This window comes from Sorex araneus, chromosome 9 (genome assembly GCF_027595985.1).
Source record: "Sorex araneus isolate mSorAra2 chromosome 9, mSorAra2.pri, whole genome shotgun sequence".
Taxonomy (NCBI): Eukaryota; Metazoa; Chordata; class Mammalia; order Eulipotyphla; family Soricidae; genus Sorex; species Sorex araneus.
The window spans coordinates 4159769-4177524 of NC_073310.1; positions in this window are offsets into that span (position 1 = coordinate 4159769).

A 17756-nucleotide genomic window follows, 5' to 3' on the forward strand; every position below is an offset into this window, starting at 1 on the left:
TTCTGTAAATCCAAGACAGATTTTCTTTAAAGATTTTTTTTTTTTTTTTGCTTTTTGGGTCACACCTGGCGATGCACAGGGGTTACTCCTGGCTCTGCACTCAGGAATTACCCCTGGCTGTGCTCAGGGGACCATATGGGATGCTGGGATTCGAACCCAGGTCGGCCGCGTGCAAGGCAAACGCCCTACCCGCTGTGCTATCTCTCCAGCCCCTCTTTAAAGATTTTTTTGTCTATAAAGTAGTTCACAATATCTGATTACATTTAATATTCAAACACCAATCCCACCACTATTACACGTTTCCACCACCATAGTTCAGATGTTTCCATCTTGAACCCCAATCCCTGTCCCAAAGGAGAACCGAAATCATATTATTTTGTATCATTTGTTATGAAAAACGGCTGAAAATGCTACAAAAAAGTATCCTTGGAGGAAAGAGTGTTGTATTTCACCCAGTGGCCATTAGGCTGTTCTATAAAGATCACTAGCATGTTGTTAAAGGTTGAACCTTGTGTGCTTTTATATACATACATATATATGTAAAAAAAATCCCTCTAAGGGGCTGGAGCGATAGCACAGCGGGTAGGGCGTTTGCCTTGCACGCGGCCGACCCGGGTTCGAATCCCAGCATCCCATATGGTCCCCTGAGCACGGCCAGGGGTGATTCCTGAGTGCAGAGCCAGGAATAACCCCTGTGCATCGCCAGGTGTGACCCAAAAAGCAAAAAAAAAAAAAAAAATCCCTCTAAGATTGATTCCAAAAACAGTAACAACAAGTCTCACAATGGAGACGTTACTGATGCCTGCTCGAACAAATCAATGAGCAACGGGATGACAGCGATACAGTGATAAGATTGGTTGCCTCTTACTTTGAACCCCATCACATGTGCTGCGGTAGCCTTGCAGATGGGTAGGGTGTGTCCTATGAAGTGTCTCGGGGTCCAGGAATAGGTTTTCTCTCGGGTGAGGCTCAGCCCGAGCGTGTGGAGAGCGGCTGTGAGCATGGCGGTGGTTGACTTCCGGGGGTTTTTGGCTGCCAGGGCTGGGTCCCTTGGGGCAGGGAGGGCTTTCATCTGTCCCCCTAAAGACAGATCTTCCTAAGAGTCCATTGACATGTGAAATGAACATGTAAGGTTACATTATGATGTTTGTTTATATCCATTGTGATGTTTATATCGCCCACAAGTAGACATTGTGTATTATGCCAGCATTTTGTTTTTCTTAAGCTTCATAATTGCCCCGTTTTGTCTTTTTTGTGCTCTTAGTCATAACTCATCCTTTCTGCTATTAGTGTGAGTCTAATACAAACACAATGAACGCATCAACAGTTCATTTTTCAGTTCCAAACATGCCTTCATTGTCTTAGTTCTCCTTCAGCCAGAAGGTAGGTTTTATAGCTATTTACACACACACACTCACACACACACAGCTGGAGAATGACTCAAAAATCCCTAGCAAAGAAAAAGGGGCTGGAGAGATAGTACGAGACAGTACAGCATCGTAGGTGCTTGCCTTGCATGCAGGAGACCCAGGTTTGACTCCCCTGCACCCCGTGTGGTTCCCCCAAACACTCCAAGAGTGATCCTGAGCACAGAGTTAGGAGTAAGCCCCACTGGGTGGTCCCCTCCCTCCAAAGGAAGAAAAGGCCAAGCAGCTGTCTGCACCCCTCCGCCTGGCACAGCTGGACCCGCCTCTTCCTCCAGATTCCGTTACGGGCTGGGGCCAGAGGCTGGCAGGGCACTGGCCCTTCCTGGGACGTGGTGGTCTCTGATTTGGGCGAGTGAATGACAGTGGTCAGTACTGGAGCCTGAATGCCTCCTGGGGTGCCAGGCGCTGTGACAGCTCCGACACGCACAGGTTCCCATGTCCGCTGGGAAGCAACTCGGTGAATTTGCCGCCTGGCCAGGGCCGGATGCCCCCTCTGGCCCGGCATCAGCCCGGGAGCCTTATTTCACCTTTGCTAACTTCCCTGGCTGCTCGCCTAAGACTGTGGAAGTTTGGGACCTTTGACTCTTCCCTCGCTAGAGGTGACTCTGTCCCCACGTTCCGGACGGGAGACGGTCTGGCCCTGACCCCAGAAGCTCCCGTCCCGCGGGCCTCTGCCCCGGCTCCCCTTCCTCCTGCAGGCCGAGTCTGATGACAGCTGTCAAGAGGGGTCAGGTATGCCCGTGGGACGCTTTCCAGAGTCCAAGTGAGGATTAGAACTTGCGGCTAGTGCCAGAACTTCAGGACAGAGAGCACTTTTTTCCCTACTAGTTCCAGCAAAAGTAGCCAACCAGTTGACTCTCACGGGCCCCTGTGAGATCAAAGGACCCCCAAGGGACACCAGCAAACTAAAACACATGGACCCGGGGTGGGAGAGGAGCGGGGGGGGGGGGGGAGGGGGGGTTGCTGTGCCCAGAGAAGCTCCCGTCCTCATTCTTTCTCCCCAGTCCGACCCTCTCCCTTCCCAAGCACGCGGCCCCTGCACCCAACCTCCTGTCCCGACAGACCGTCCCAGCATCCCAGAACAGCGCCAGGACAAGAGGCCTGAATAAGAGACCCTGATTGGCCCTCTTGCAACCAGGTGGCCTCAGGCTGAGCCAATCAGCTCTCAGCAGGGGGCGGGGCGGCTCATCCCGCAGGTGGAGGAAGGAGCGAAGCCTCCTTGGTTCCTGCCACCCAAGTCCTAAAGAATCCATGAAAATCCACCAGGGATGGCTCCGATAAAGGGACTTTTCTCAGGTTATTTCAAAATCAGGGCATTTGAGAAGTGAAGGGGGTGAGGTCTGCATTCCTAGTAATCGGAAAGAACATAGATTTAACGTTGAAAAAACACAAACAAACAAACAAACAAAACAGGACAAGCAAGCGAGCCCTGCGCTCCCGTGCTCAGAGCTCCGGGGCCTGAGATAACATTTATTTGGGCGCTTGCATCACACATGTGCCACATGACGGATTGCTGGACGTTGACAGCATGGCTCTGATACTAAAAACATATGACTCCATATGGAACGCCATGGTGGGGGTAGGAGCCCTGGGCGGCTCCAGGCTGCAGATGGCCATGTATAATTCACGGGATTTGTAAGACTCTGCATCTGCTCCGTTGCTCATTCTTCAGTTGTCAGACAGACATAATCCCGAGCCTCTTATTTTATAACACAGATCTGCCAAAGAGAGTGGGGAGGGGAGCGGGGGAGGTAGAGCCGCTGCCAGAAGAACTCAGAAATAATTTGGGGGAGAACATTCGGCGTGTCAGCGAGGACAGAAGCGGACACCGCAGGAACCCAGGCATGTTGGAAGGGGCTGCGAGTTGCCTGCGCCCTCGGGGAGGCTGAGTCCTGAGGAAACTTCCAGAAGGGTGTCCCTTGGGATCTTGCCTCCACCTTGGATCTCATGGTGGGGTTGTCAGCTCGAGTCAATGGCCCGGATGAGAGGGGGAGAGAGTTTGACGCCTAGTAGGGCCATTTGCCATCTGAAAGCAAGTTAGGTAAAATGTGGCTCCCAGGACACACTACGTGATTCGCAGCGTCCGTGACAAAAACTTCCTCTCAACTCCCTGCTGCCCGAAACATCCCCATCTTGGCTGTTTTAGAATCGTGGGAGGAAGCTTTAGGACAGACAAGATTGACGGCTGTCACCAGGACCTTCTCCATGCCTGGCCGGGTTCTGGGCATTCTGTATGCGGTAACCCTATGAGGCCTCTCAGCCGTAAGCAATAAACGCCCCTCCCGGCTGGTTGAAGTGGACGAACTCTCAGAGGGATGCGAATAGCCACAGACTCGCCAGGAGGGAGCAGCAGTCTCGAGAAGGTGTGCATGGACAAGCAGGGGCAGCGCACCCAGAAAGACAACAGGGTCACACCCCAGATCCAGCCAGCAAGGATCCCCCGGTCCGCGCTAGTCACTGACCAGCAGTGGCTGAAGGGGACCCTGGCCGTACACCGGGGGTCTGGCCACGGGACCTGTGAGCTGATGCTTTTCTGGATGGGAGCTGAGACAACTGGGCTCTTTGGGGGTCCCTCAAGTGAAGCTCCACCCTGGGGCCTCCTCCACAAAGCTGGGACCATTTGTGACCCCAGAGTGTCTCCTCTTCCAGCCGCATTGAGGGAAGCAGCCGCCAGCCCATGAAGCCCAACAGAGAGGCCCAGAGCTGGAGAGATGGTCCAGGGAGAGGGCACGTGTCCTGCAGGCTTCTGAGCCCTGTCCCATCACCGGCACGGCCGGGAGTGATCCCTGAGCACCACAGGGCGAGGCCAGGCTGGAGACAAAGGACTCGGCTCCGGCTCAGAACACGTTGCTCCTTGACTTGCTTCCACCCCAGGGAACAGAGCTGGGGGCTGGCCCCGAGGGCCACAGGGCCACCAGCAGTCCCTCCCTGCCCTCCCCGTCTCAGTCCCTGCCCTCGCTCTGAGTGTCGCCTCCAGCAGGCCCGTTCTCCCCACCTCTGCTCCGCGCCAGCCTCCTCTCAGCCTGGCATTGGAGGAACTCGCTTACTGGGGACGCTGGCTGCCTTTGTCCCCTTTCCTTCCTTTCCGGCTTGAGACTCCGGGTCCCCCCTTGCAGCTGCTCGGGGCGTTTACCTCCGAGAGCCTCGTGGTCCCACCTCTCCCGGCAGGCTGGGGTAAGGGAGGGAAGAATGTTCGCACAAAGGGAAGAATGTTATCGCGGGGAGGCAGGAAGGGCCGGGCCGGGCCCCGTCGCGGGAAACACACTTCACTCATGCAGAACATGCCAAATTGAAAAGATCGTGGGTTAATCAAATCCTTTCTCCTCTGTTTTTATCAAACTCAAGAGGGGCTGGCCTATTAATTAGAAACGCTTTTTCATGTAAAACACGGGCGCTTTGGAGATAAGGAGGAGACCCTTGATTCGACAGCCTCAGAGATGTTCCGGTTCTTTCATTACAAGGTGCCACATTCACTGCCGGCCCCACGAACCCGGCGCAGACCCCCCAGGGCCCTCGTGGAAAAGTTCCCACAAATCTGGAAGGTTCCCCGCCCTCAGGCAGGGCCCGGACAGTCTTCCCGAGGTCAGGGTACCTGTGCGACCCCACATTCCCATACACTGCCAGCAGGCCTTCTGTCTGTCTGTCCACTACAGTGGCCGATAGCTGCAAGGCTCCTTAAATGTAAATGAACGAGATTAAAATCCAGCCCCTTGGCTCCCCCGTCACGTTTCCAGCGCTCAGCGGCATCCCCGTGGGCTCCTGTATCGGATAGCAGAGATCTGGAATGTGCCATCCCCACAACACATTCTATGGAAGGCGCGGCTGCGTCCGGCGAGCTCACGAGTGACTCCGGGAAGAAGGAGAAAGCTGGCAGGAGGCCGGGGGCCTCGCCTGCAGGCAAGCCCAAACCGGCTCCTTCTGTCCTGACTCCTCTTTCCCACCTGGTCCTCATTTCCCTTCTTCTGCTTCAAGCACCCCAGTTTTCACCTTAGGAGTCCCCCATCTTCCATGTGCTATCACTGGCTCTCCTGTGGCTCAGGGGGGCTGACCGCGCTCTCTAGCTTCGCCTGGGGCAGCCCTAAATTTCACCAGTCAGAAAGTTCCTTCCCAGTACTACCCAGCTGCTAGGAAAAATGAAGTCATGAAATTTACCTATAAAATGAATGGACATGGAGGCTATCATGCTACGGGAGATGAGTCAGAAGGAGAGGGACAGATATAGAATGACTGCTTCATTTGTGGGAGATAAAAAAAATAATGAGATTAATATCCAAGGCCAGAGTAAACGAGGCCAGGAGGACTGGTCAGTGGTTGGGAATCCGCCAAGTGTCAAGGCGGAGGGTAGTTAAGATAGAGGAGGGTCCAGCATGACAACAAGAGTTGGAGATGGTCACTCTGGACAAGAGCTGAGTGTTGAAAGTAGGCAAAGGGATACACACGATCACCTTTCAGCATCTGTATTGCAAACCGTGATGCCCCAAATGAGGGAGAGGGAGAGGGAGAGCGAGAGAAGACAGGTGCTTGCCCTAGAGGCAGACTGGAGTGTGTATGTGGGGGGGGGAGTTGAAGGTTGGAGAGGAGGGAAACTGGGGACATTGATGCTGGGAAATTACCCTGGTGGAGGGATGGGTGTTGCTGGAACATGATATGACTGAAGCCCAATCAATGGACAGCTTTGTAATGCTCTGACAGCGATTCAATAAAAAAAGAAAGAATGAGAGAGAAGAAAGAGAAAGAAAGAAAGAAAGAAAGAAAGAAAGAAAGAAAGAAAGAAAGAAAGAAAGAAAGAAAGAAAGAAAAGGAAAGAAAGAAAGAAAGAAAGAAAGAAAGAAAGAAAGAAAGAAAGAAAGAAAGAAAGAAAGAAAGAAAGAAAAGGAAAGAAAGAAAGAAAGAAAGAAAGAAAGAAAGAAAGAAAGAAAGAAAGAAAGAAAGAGAAAGAGAGAGAAAGAGAGAGAAAGGAAAGAAAGAAAGAAAGAAAGAAAGAAAGAAAGAAAGAAAGAAAGAAAGAAAGAAAGAAAGAAAGAAAGAAAGGAAAGAAGGAAGGAAGGAGGAAAGGAAAGAAGGAAGGAAGGAGGAAAGAAAGAGAAAGAGAAAGAAAGAGAAAGAGAGAAAGAAAAGAAAAGAAGAAAGGAGAGAAAGAAAGAAAAGAAGAAAGAAAGAAAGAAAGAAAGAAAGAAAGAAAGAAAGAAAGAAAGAAAGAAAGAAAGAAAGAAAGAAAGAAAGAAAAAGAAAAGAAGAAAGAAAGAAAAAGAAAAGAAAGGAAAGAAAGAGAAAGGAAGGAAGGAAGGAAGAAAGAAAGAAAGAAAGAAAGAAAGAAAGAAAGAAAGAAAGAAAGAAAGAAAGAAAGAAAGAAAGAAAGAAAGAAAGAAAGAAAGAAAGAAAGAAAGAAAGAAAGCCTGGCACGGCGGTTGGTCGGGCCAGGCTGGCCAGCAGCAGTGCCCTCCAGAGAGCCTGCGGGAGGGAGGGGGGGAGGACACTGTGTTCGTGGCGCTGTGCTCTCGTACGCAGCTGTGTGGGTCCAGCTCTTTCTGTTGAGCCCCCGCACACACACCCAACGTTCCCAGTCACACGAGGCTGTTGTTACCTCCTCACTGCTAATGATTCTTCGATGCCACCTGATTGGGCCTTTCTGAACTGGACTTTTGTCACTAACAACCACAGGGAGCAGTTCATCTACGGCCTGAGGCGGGACAACCCACTTACACAGGGAACAGACCACTGCCCACGCGCCCGGGCCTTTCTCCAGGACCCACTGCGGGAGGGGCCGGGAGCAGTTCGGGCTGCTTCCACCTCCCACCGGGTGGGTCCTGGCCCTGGTCATCGGTGCTGTGGGACCATCGGAAGCCGGGGGATTGGGTTCCGGGGGGAGCTGTCGGTGTGGACATCCTGGTCAGCAAGGACACAGGCTGTTTCTCCCCACGTCTGACGGAGCCGCTTCCGATGGGCGTCTGCCTTGGAGAGAACCACAGGCTTGTCAGGGGTTTTATGGGGACCAAGCAATTCTGTACCCAGAGCTTCCAAAAGGTAATTGAATTGTATGGACCGACAGATGCCATAGATGTGACTATGAGGGTATTTAAGGCAACGCCTGCTCTCCTGGCAGGAAGGTGGAGAATCTATATTTGATGCTAACGACGCAGGCAAGTACGTTCGGAGACAACTTTAGACAACTTCAGGCCTGGAGTGAATAAATGAGATGTTAAATAACTATAAATTTATGTTGGTGAAATACGTCTCTCAGCACAGAATATAGCTGTCATATATTGAGTTTCATATTAAAAAGTTAAATGATGGGCCAGGAATGTGACGCATGTGGCAGAGCACATGCCCTGCGCGTGCGAGGCCCTGGGTTCGATTCCTGCCACCACCGCAGTTCCCTGAGCCCCACCAGGGGCGGCCCCGCAGCAGTGAAGAAGCACGTCCAGCGTTTGGAGCATCTGCCCTGCGCTGCCCTGCATGTGGACTGGGTCCGACAGAGGGAACAGCCAGCAGGAGCCCTGAGAGGCGGAGTGGACACGCCTTCCTGTCCTCAGCTGTTTCCGCCCACTGGCCAGGCCCAGCTCCGGGAGTAATCAGGGCTCGTCGTGAAGGACCCGCATTCCGGGCCCTTCACGCCAGCCTGATCTTCAAGTTAAGGGGAGGTCATTAAAAAAGTTTAAGCTGAGAAATAACATGTCACAGTCGTTTTTAAAAAGACCTTTTGGAGTTCACAAAATGAGATATTATTAGCCACGGTGGCTAGGGAAATTGCTTTAAAAAAACCCGCAGGCACAGTTTTTAACTTCACAGCGTTGCACAGACATTCTGGAGCTTTTTTTTTTTTTTTTTTTTTTTTTATTCGTTATGCTGACACTAACTATCAAACCCCGTTCCCTGGAGCTCAGCTGTGTTGTAGCTGAAGACTCGTTCAGTGTGTTTACTCCACACAGCACCCAATTTTCCAAATCTCTGCAAATTTGCCCTTAACAGTAAAATACTGGGTACAGAGCCGCTCCCCACTCCACCCAAATTATCCCCCTTGGCGTGTGCTAACATCCTGATGCTTTGATTGTTGTTATGGTAGCGAGGGCTGGAGCGTTTCTCTCTCGTGAGCTTTTCCCAGAGGACCCTGCAGGGAATTTCACAGTTCGGGGTCACCGGGACGGGCCGTTCTGCGGAATTCAGGGGAGACGGCGCTATGCACAGTCCGGCCCTGTGCCTGGGTCGCAGGACCCGGGTTTCCTTCTCCACCGTGGTAGGCGGCAGGCAGTGCTGGGCTCTGTGGGAGCCTGTTGTGGCGCTTCCCCTGGGCCCTAAGCAGCCTCAAGCAGCGGGAAAAGGGCCCCGGGAGCCCATTTGTGCTGGAGTGGAAAAGTGAATGGATGGCGCCTTCCTCCCGGGCGCCCCCACATAGCCATCTTTTATCATCATCATCATCATCATCCCGTTGATCATCGATTTTCTTGAGCGGTCTCAGTAATGTCTCCATTTGTCCTAGCCCTGAGATTTTAGCAGCCTCTCTTTACTCGTCCTTCCCAATGGTGCCGCATTAGAGGCTCTTTCAGGGTCAGGGGAATGAGATCCAGCATTGTTACTGGTTTTGGCATATGAATACACCATGGGGAGCTTGCCAGGCTCTCCCATGTGGGCGGGAAACTCTCAGTAGCTTGCCTTGTTCTTCAAGAGGGAGAACTAGGCTATAAGATGTTGTGTGGCCGCAAAGTGGCCGTGAGCTTCCGGGAGCTTGGTTTTATAGTCTCTGGATGTTGGCCGTTGATGGGATTACACGGCGCCGGAGCAGTTTCTGGGTGTGGACATCTTTTATACATGATTATTTTTTAAAACTGGGGTCACCCCAGCAGTGTTCAGAGCTCCCCAGAGCCTCACCCAGTACACCTCAGCCTGCTGGTGGGGTCTGCTCAGTGCATAAGCCCAGCGAGCTGTCGGGGCGCAGGCCCAGGGTCCATGTCATGGCCGGGCTCAAACTCATGGCCGCGTGTATACTGGGCACGTGTTCTACCCACTCAGGGGTGCTCTTTGGCTTTTAGGCATATCTAGTATATGGGATCATTAGAACACTGACGGAAATCTTTACACGGTCTCATTTACTGAGCACCTACTAAGCCCTAGACATTAGAGCAGTGCCCATCGGGCCTCCACTTGGCCAGTCCTGGGCAACGAGTGACCTTACCAGCACCAGTTCTGAAGGGGAGAGGTGGGGGCTTGGTAAGAGAAGTCTTAAAACCAGCCCATGTGTGAGGAACTGGGCTTTGGCTCAGGGGGGCTCGCTCTGACCCGGGTCCCTATAGGCAGGACTTTGCTGCTTCCTCTTCTTTATCCCATGGGCCACAATGCTTAGGGGCGCTCAGCCCATTGCCTGGCCTTTAGCAGTCCAGCCCTGTTGGATTACCCCACCATATTTCTCTCTGGGTCCCCTGGAGTGATCAGCCGTGTTTCTCTTCTGCTCAGAAACCCTAAATGCCCGCTCCCCCTCTGCCAAACCACACGCGCTGGGCACCCGAGCCCTCCCTATCTACCTCTGCCTCTGGGAACCGTCTGCCAGCCAGATTCTCCCCCCCCCCCCCGCCCCCCGCTCACCATCTCCCCCGAAACCATTACTGTCACCTGGATGTGGGTCTTGGCTTCCTTTCTAAATTATGTGCTCCAGTGCCTGGGAATCCATAAAGTAATTTAATGGTGTTCCTTAAAAATAAATTAACAGGGGCTGGAGCGACAGCACAGCGGGGAGGGCATTTGCCTTGCACGCAGCCGACCCGGGTTCGATTCCCAGCATCCCATATTGTCCCCTGAGCACCGCCAGGAGTGATTACTGAGTGCAGAGCCAGGAGAAACCTCTGTGCATTGACGGGTGTGACCCAATAAGCAAAATATAAATAAATAAATTGACAGGGGAGCCGGAGAGATAGTACAGAGGGTCAGGCATTTGCCTGGCTTGTAGTACACCCGAGTTTGATCCCCTGTACCCCAGATGGTCCCCCAAGGCCACTAGGAGTGATTCCCGAGCACCACCAGTTGTGTCCCAAAAACAATAATGACAACAAAAAACAACCTCCGACCCCCCCCCAAAGTCAATAGGACCGGGGAGCATCCAATGGCAGAGGACACGGCTGGCATGTGTAAGGCCCTGGGCTGGATCCCCGACCCCACATGGTCTCCTGAGCATCATGGTGGGCTGTCCCTGGTGGCCCATAGGGTCACTGGATGTATTTCCCCTATTTAATAAAAAAGTAAGAGCTGGAGAGGCAGTGTAGCAGATAAGGCCCTTGCCTTGCATATGGCTGTGACCCGGGTTCAGTCCTGCAACACATATGATCCCCAGAGTGACACTGGCTCAGAACCAAGGGTAAGCTCTGAGCACTGTGGGGTGTGGCCCAGGAACTAATAATAATAGCAGCTTGGGATGTGTGGCAGGATAGAGCAGTTGCCTTGTGTGTGTGAGGCCTTGGGCTCCATCCCCAGCACCCCCCAGCCGCCCCAAATAAGGGACAGAGAAGACACTTTTCTCCTAATGAAACAAAGCACAGCAGTGCCGGAGGCAGCAGGAAATGGGGAGATTTTAGCACCGACTTGCATTGCAAAGAAACCATGTATTTTGCCTTTTATAATTAAATTATTTTTGATAATGAAAATTTTCAATAATTTTTAATCCTGGAGCTGGAGCGATAGCACAGTGGGTAAGGTGTTTGCCTTGCATGTGGCCAATCCAGGTTTGATTCTTCCGCCACTCTCGGAGAGCCCGGCAAGCTACCGAGAGTATCCCGCCCGCACGGCAGAGCCTGGCAAGCTCCCCATGGCGTATCCGATATGTCAAAAACAGTAACAAGTCTCACAATGGAGACGTTACTGGTGCCCGCTCGAGCAAATCAGATGAGTAATGGGATGACCGTGATACAGTGATACAATAATGAAAAGAAACGGTGGGCACCGTGAGTCACAGGGCTATTCATGGTAGAGTTTCACGCAACAATATTCCAGCACCAGACTTTTTTTTTTCTTTTTGGGTCACACCTGGCGATGCACAGGGGTTACTTTACTCCTGGCTCTGCACTCAGGAATCACCCCTGGTGAGCACCAAACCTTTAAGTGCAGGCGTGAGACTTAGACACGGGTCTGTCCGGAGTGTCCCGGGAGTGAATGTGGGCACGTGTGTAACTGTAAAACCACCACTCGGCTCTAGAGCTTGCCCACGAATAATCTCCCCCAGGGAGAGTCATTTTTTGGACTTGATCTACTGCGCCTCTTCTTCGCCGTCACAGAACTGAATTCAGACCCAGCCCGACTTTCTTCAACATGTCTGTCTCACGGAGTTTCAGCGACTGCATGAAGTCGAGAGTGATTTGCACCAGCTTAAGAGAAATGCAGTTTCCGTGGAAATGATGGTTGTCGTGCTCGCCTCAACACCAAAGGGCGACGCAGGGAGCCCAGTGCAGCTGACAGGCCGAGGGGCGCCGCTGCCTGGCGTGGGAGCACGTGGCCTGCAGTCTGACGCCCAGTGAACGCACAGCAGGGCGTGGACTTTTTCTTTTTCTTTTTTCTTTTTTTTTTGCTTTTTGGGTCACACCCAGCGATGCTCAGGGATTACTCCTGGCTTTGCACTCAGGAATTACTCCTGGCAGTGCTTGGGGGACCATATGGGATGCTGGGAATCGAACCCGGGTCGGCTGCGTGCAAGGCAAACGCCCTCCCCGCTGTGCTATCACTCCGGCCCCAAGGCGTGGCCTTTTTCTTTGTTTGTTTGTTTGGGGGGTCACACTCAGCAGTGTTCCAACTTGCTCCTGGCTCTGTGCTCAGGGCTCATTCCTGGCCGTGCTCAGGGGACGCAGAGAGGGCTTTGGATCAGACGTGAGTTGGCAGCGTGCCCTGCCTGCCGTACCATCCCCCCAAGGACTAGGACTTCCAACGCCACCCACTAGTTTTCTGATGGGAGGAACGAGTTTGGTGCTTTCCTCCGAGGGCAGAGACTCGGCCCTGGGCCATCGGGAGCGGGAATGGCACAGAGGGGAGAGAGGGATGAGGCTAGGGGTACAGGGTGGGAGGGAGTGGGTCCAGGGCGGCCCGTTTGGTGTCTTAGACACCTGGGAGGTAAAGTCCCGCCCGCCTGGAGCAGGTCAGCGCTCAAGTCTGTGACCCAGTCGCCCTCAGCGCTTCTCGCTGGTTCGCTCGGGACCAGCCTGAACCAGCAGCCGGGCCAGGAAAGAGCCTCATTCTCCTGGCCGTGCCTGAGCTCAGTGGGCAGCGGGGTCGGGGGCGGCGCTCTGGACCTGGCCTGCAACATCCGCTGACCCCAAGCTTCCTGGGTGCACGCAGGACCTCCCCCACCTCGGCAGGGGGGGGCACTGTCCACAAGCCTCAGCAGAGACCCCACTCACTGGCTCTCCCACTCACGCTTCCTTTGCCTGGACTCACTCCCCGGGTGACCAGAGTTTGGCTTTTTCCAAGTGGCCACCTGAGAATTAGTTTCTGTCCTTAATTCTTTTTTTTTTTTCTTTTTGGGTCACACCTGGCGATGCACAGGGGTTACTCCTGGCTCTGCACTCAGGAATTACCCCTGGCTGTGCTCAGGGGACCATATGGGATGCTGGGATTTGAACCCGGGTCGGCCGCGTGCAAGGCAAACGCCCTCCCCGCTGTGCTATCTCTCCAGCCCCTGAGTCCTTAATTCTTGAGAGTGCGTTTCCGTTGCTTTCACACACGAGTGGCAGTTTAACCGAGGCGCTGGAGAGATAATAGCTCGTGGTAGGACTCTTGCCTTGCATGCCGCTGACCGGGATTCAATCCCTGGCACCTCATATGTCCCTTCCACTCCCCCCTTCAGGAGTGATCCCTGAGCACAGAGCTTGGAGTAAGCCATGAGCATAAAAACAAAACTTTTAGCTGAGTATAAAATGGCTGAATCACTGCCCATCACGCCTAATTCTGGAAATGTTGGCTCAGCATTTAGGGTTAGCATTTAGCGTTGCCAGACAGGGGGGCTGGTTTTTTTTTTTTTCTCAGGTGATCTGTATTTTGGAATCTGGCTCCTTCCAAGTTTTCCTTCAATTGTTTTCCAGGCTCTGCGCATCCTAGGGGCACTCGTTCCTAAGGCGGCGGCTGCCCGTTCCTCCCCTCCCTCCCCCAGCTGGGAAGGAGAATCTCTTCCTCTGAGTGTCCCTTGGTTTGGCCAGGAGAGTGCAGTGCCAAGGGCTTTGTTGTTGGGTTTTGTTTGCTTTGGGGCCATGGTTGGCAGTGCTTCAAGCTACTCCCAACTCAGTGCTCGGGAGACCGTGTGGTTCTGGGGTTCAAACCCAGGCCTCCCACATGCGGACATGTGTTCAGTCTGTCAAACCATCGCTCCAGCCCAAGACTTTGTGATTTCTGAGGTTAGATCATGAAGCACCTGGAGAGGTCCGAGGGATGACGAGTGACGGGCCCCTTCCAAAGCAACGGGTAACTTGCAAGCAATGCACACGTGTCCGTGCACTTCATTTTGCCTGGAATGTGCTGTGCTCTGGTCCCCCGTGTTCCTGCGCCATATTTTTTCTGACCTAGAATCGTTTTGATGATTTTTGTCCTCGTTTCTTTCCCTTCTTCCCCCCTTATGAATACCCATTATCCATAAGCTGATTTTATTCTTAAGTAATGTGTTTTTTTTTCCCTGCTCAAAACTTTTCACCATCTTGTCCTTCTCTTTATTCTAGAATAGCTTCTAGCTTGGCTTCTGCGACGGGTTTTGCGTCTGCGCGAGAGCAGGGCCATACTTTCGCTGCCTCTGCCGGCGAGTTTCGTTCTGTCACTGCCAGTAGAGTTGCCTTTTTTTGTTTTCATTTCTGTCTAGGCTGTCCATAGACACGTCTGCTCTTGTTTTATTGGAACGATTCCTTGATCCTTTTTTTTCATTTTCTCTTTACATTTCCCGTTGTTTTTACATGCTATAAAGTGACTGTTCTTTCCTTTCCCTCCTGGGCCTGTAACGAGGCTTTCAGAGGCAGATTCCTCGTGCCCTGCCTTCATGGCACCCTTCTGCTTGTTCGTCCTGGCGGTCTCTGGTTTTTATCCAGCACCGATGCAGGACGGTCCTTGTTACCTCGCTCTAAAGTGGCCGTGACTCCTGAGAGTCTGCGCCCAGGACGGGCCGGTCAGCCTGGTAGAAAGTGGCGCCCATCCGCCTGGTGTCTGTGGTCGCTGTGTGGACGGGAAGGGCTCTTTTCTCTGCCACTGGCAGGCTGGTTCCTTGGCATGAGGTGCTCAGGGGATGCCTCACAACCCTCCGTCCCCAGATCTCTCTCTCTCTCTCTGCCTCCCTCACTCCCTCTCCCTCTCTTTCCTCTCTCTCCGCCTCCCTCGCTCCCTCTTTCTCCTCTCCCTCCCTCCCTCCCTCCCTCCCTCCCTCCCTCTCTCTCTCTCTCTCTCTCTCTCTCTCTCTCTCTCTCTCTCTCTCTCTCTCTCTCTCTCTGCCCCCCTCACCTTAGCACTTAGGTGGGTGCTGGAGTAGTGGGCAAACAGTGGGAAGAGAGACTTAGAAACAGAGGTTATTTCTAACCTTTTTCCTTCCAGTCTATTCCTCTCCTCCCCCCCCCCCCCACCACTGATGCGCGCTCTGGAAATTTGTCTCCAAGTGGTAGAATTATTTGCCCACAAAAATCGCCCCCAAGCAGTGAAGGAAATCCCCCCTCCCCGCCCCCACAGCCCTCCCGCCACAGACTCTGCTTCAGCGTCTGGGGCTGCGAGTGGGGAAGCGGGAGGAGTGTTTGCTACCTCCTTTCGCTCTGGAGGGGTGCCCTGTTCCGAAAGATAAAGCTTGACGAGGCTCCCAGTCGTGTGTGTCTCAGCCCCGCTCCATCTGCCCCGTATTTATGGAAATTCCTGCCGGTCTCTGGCATCAGGCGCCTGTCAGTCCCGGTGTCAGTACTGTGAGCTCTCAACTCTTCCCGCCGTCTTCGGGACTTGAGTGGAAAGCTGGGAAAATATGTCTCCAGGGCTGCTGTGCGGGTGCCAGCTTCCATCCGCCACACCCCGCCTCTCCCGTCCGCGGCCCCACCTCCGCTCCCCTCACTCGCTCCATCACCAGCCAGCGGGGTCCTGTGCCGGGCGCCAGGAATCAGAGGTGAACAAGAAGCCTCGCTGGCGCCCGGGGACGCATCTGGGAGCACCAGGCAGAGAGGCCGGGAAGGCCCGGGAGGCCCATGTCCATCCTGGGGCTCCAGGCCAGGCTCCATCCCCCACTTTGCTGCCGCCAGGGCCCGGCCTCACAGGTGTCTGGGTGCAGAACGCTCCCCCAGGCCTGCTCCTTCTTGCCCTCGCGCTCCTCCTACACAGGCCTGAGACCCGGAGCGCTCTGCCCCCCACCCGGGGGCTGTTGCTTCCTTTGCACCTTTCTCCTTCCATCCTGCCCTCAGAGCACGTGGCACGAGGCCTTTGGCCTCAGTGTCCAGAGATGGTGACCCAGAGTCGGGTTCTGCCACCTCTTTGCTGTCTGTCTGGGCCAGACCGTTTCCTGCCTGTCACCTCGGGTCTCCATCCGTAACGTGGGCCCCACAGCATGACCCCCCCCCCACCGAGATGTTCCAGGGAGGGGGTTGAAACTCGCCTGGCCTGCCCAGAGGGTACCAGTGCCGCCTGTGGCGGTGTCGCCCGCTTCTCCTGGTTTGCCCGCACCCTCCTAAGTAAATCACTGCACTGATAAATGACAATTCGGTGTTTTATTTGCTTTTTTGGCTTTTGGGGTCACACCCAGCGATGCTCCGGGGTTACTCCTGGCTCTGCATGCGGGAATCACTCCTGGCGGTGCCCAGGAGACCATACAGGATGCCTGGGGTCGAACCCGGGTTGGCCACGTGCCAAGTGTTACCCTATTTGCTGTACTATCGCTCCGACCCAGATTTTGGTATTTTGATGGGCACATTAAAGTCTGAGCAAGATACCAGCATTGCACTGCACCCCCCCATCAGCTTGAACAAGCCGGTGTAGTCTGGGGATTCGCACACTGAGACCCCGTAACCCTGTTTCTCTAGGCCGCTCTGCAGGGGGGGTCCCCTGTGCAAATCGATTCAGGAAACACTGTCTGCTCTGCTGCTTTCTGGGGAAGTCAAATGAACCTTGTGATATTAAAGTTTCCCATAGTTTCTTAATTTCTGCATGAAAGAAACCAGCAGAACTTTTCGTGGTTGTTCTCCTTTGGGGCCATACCCAGCGGTGTTCGGGGGACCAAATAGGGATGCCAGGGATCAAACCCAGGTCGGCTGAATGCGGCACAAGCACTTTACCTGCTGTACTATCCCTCCAGCCCTGGCAGAACTTTTTTTTTAATAAAGTAGCTCACAATATTTTATTACCTTTAATATTTGAACACCAATTCTACCACCATTACACCTTCCCACCACCATATTTCAGATGTTTCCATCCTGAACCCCAACCCCTGCCCCAAAGCAGAACCAAAATAATTTATTTTGTATTGTTTGTTAGGAAAAAGCATTAAAAATACTCCAAATGCTCCAAAAAATTTCCTTAGAGGAAAGGATGTGAAGATTATTATATTTCACCCAGAGGCCATTAAGCCCTTCTGTAAGAGATACCATTTCACCAAAACTCTTCAGTGCCACCCTCAAGAATGTCATGTGACGACTGGAATGGGAAGGAATGGGAGTGAAGATAGATGGTCGGCAACTATACCACCTCCGCTTCGTTGATGACATCTTTCTAATAACACCAAACATTAGCTAAGTGGCACAAATGCTGGTTGACTTTGACCATGAGTGTGGAAAGGTCGGACTACAGCTGAATCTCATGAAGACAATGTTCATGAAAAAACGAACTAGTCCCTGACATTCCATTTGCTTTCAATGGAACAAACATTTTCGAATGCAGCAGCTATATGTACCTGTGTCGAGAACTCAACATGAGGAATGACTTGGCGCCAGAACTGCACAGAAGGAAGAGAGCAGTGTGGAACGCCTTCAAGAGCGTCAAAGAAGTTGTTAAGAGGATGAAGAACCTCCAGCTTCGGGCACATCTTTTTGACTCCACTGTTCTTCCGGCATTAACATATGCCTCAGAGACCTGGGCCCTACAAAAACAGAACGAGAACGCTATTCGGGTCTCCCAAAGAGGAATCGGAAGAGCTATGCTTGGAGTATCACATTTCACTCAAATGAGAGAAGGAATCCTCCGTCAACGATCAAGAATCAGGGACACTGTCTTGTTTGCCAAGGCGTTGAAAATCAGATGGGCTGGACACATAATGCGATTTAGAGATGACTGCTGGACTAGAGCTGTTACCAACTGAATTCCATGGGACATCAAAAGACCGCATGGCCACCAACCTACAAGATGGTTAGATTTCTTGGTGAAAAC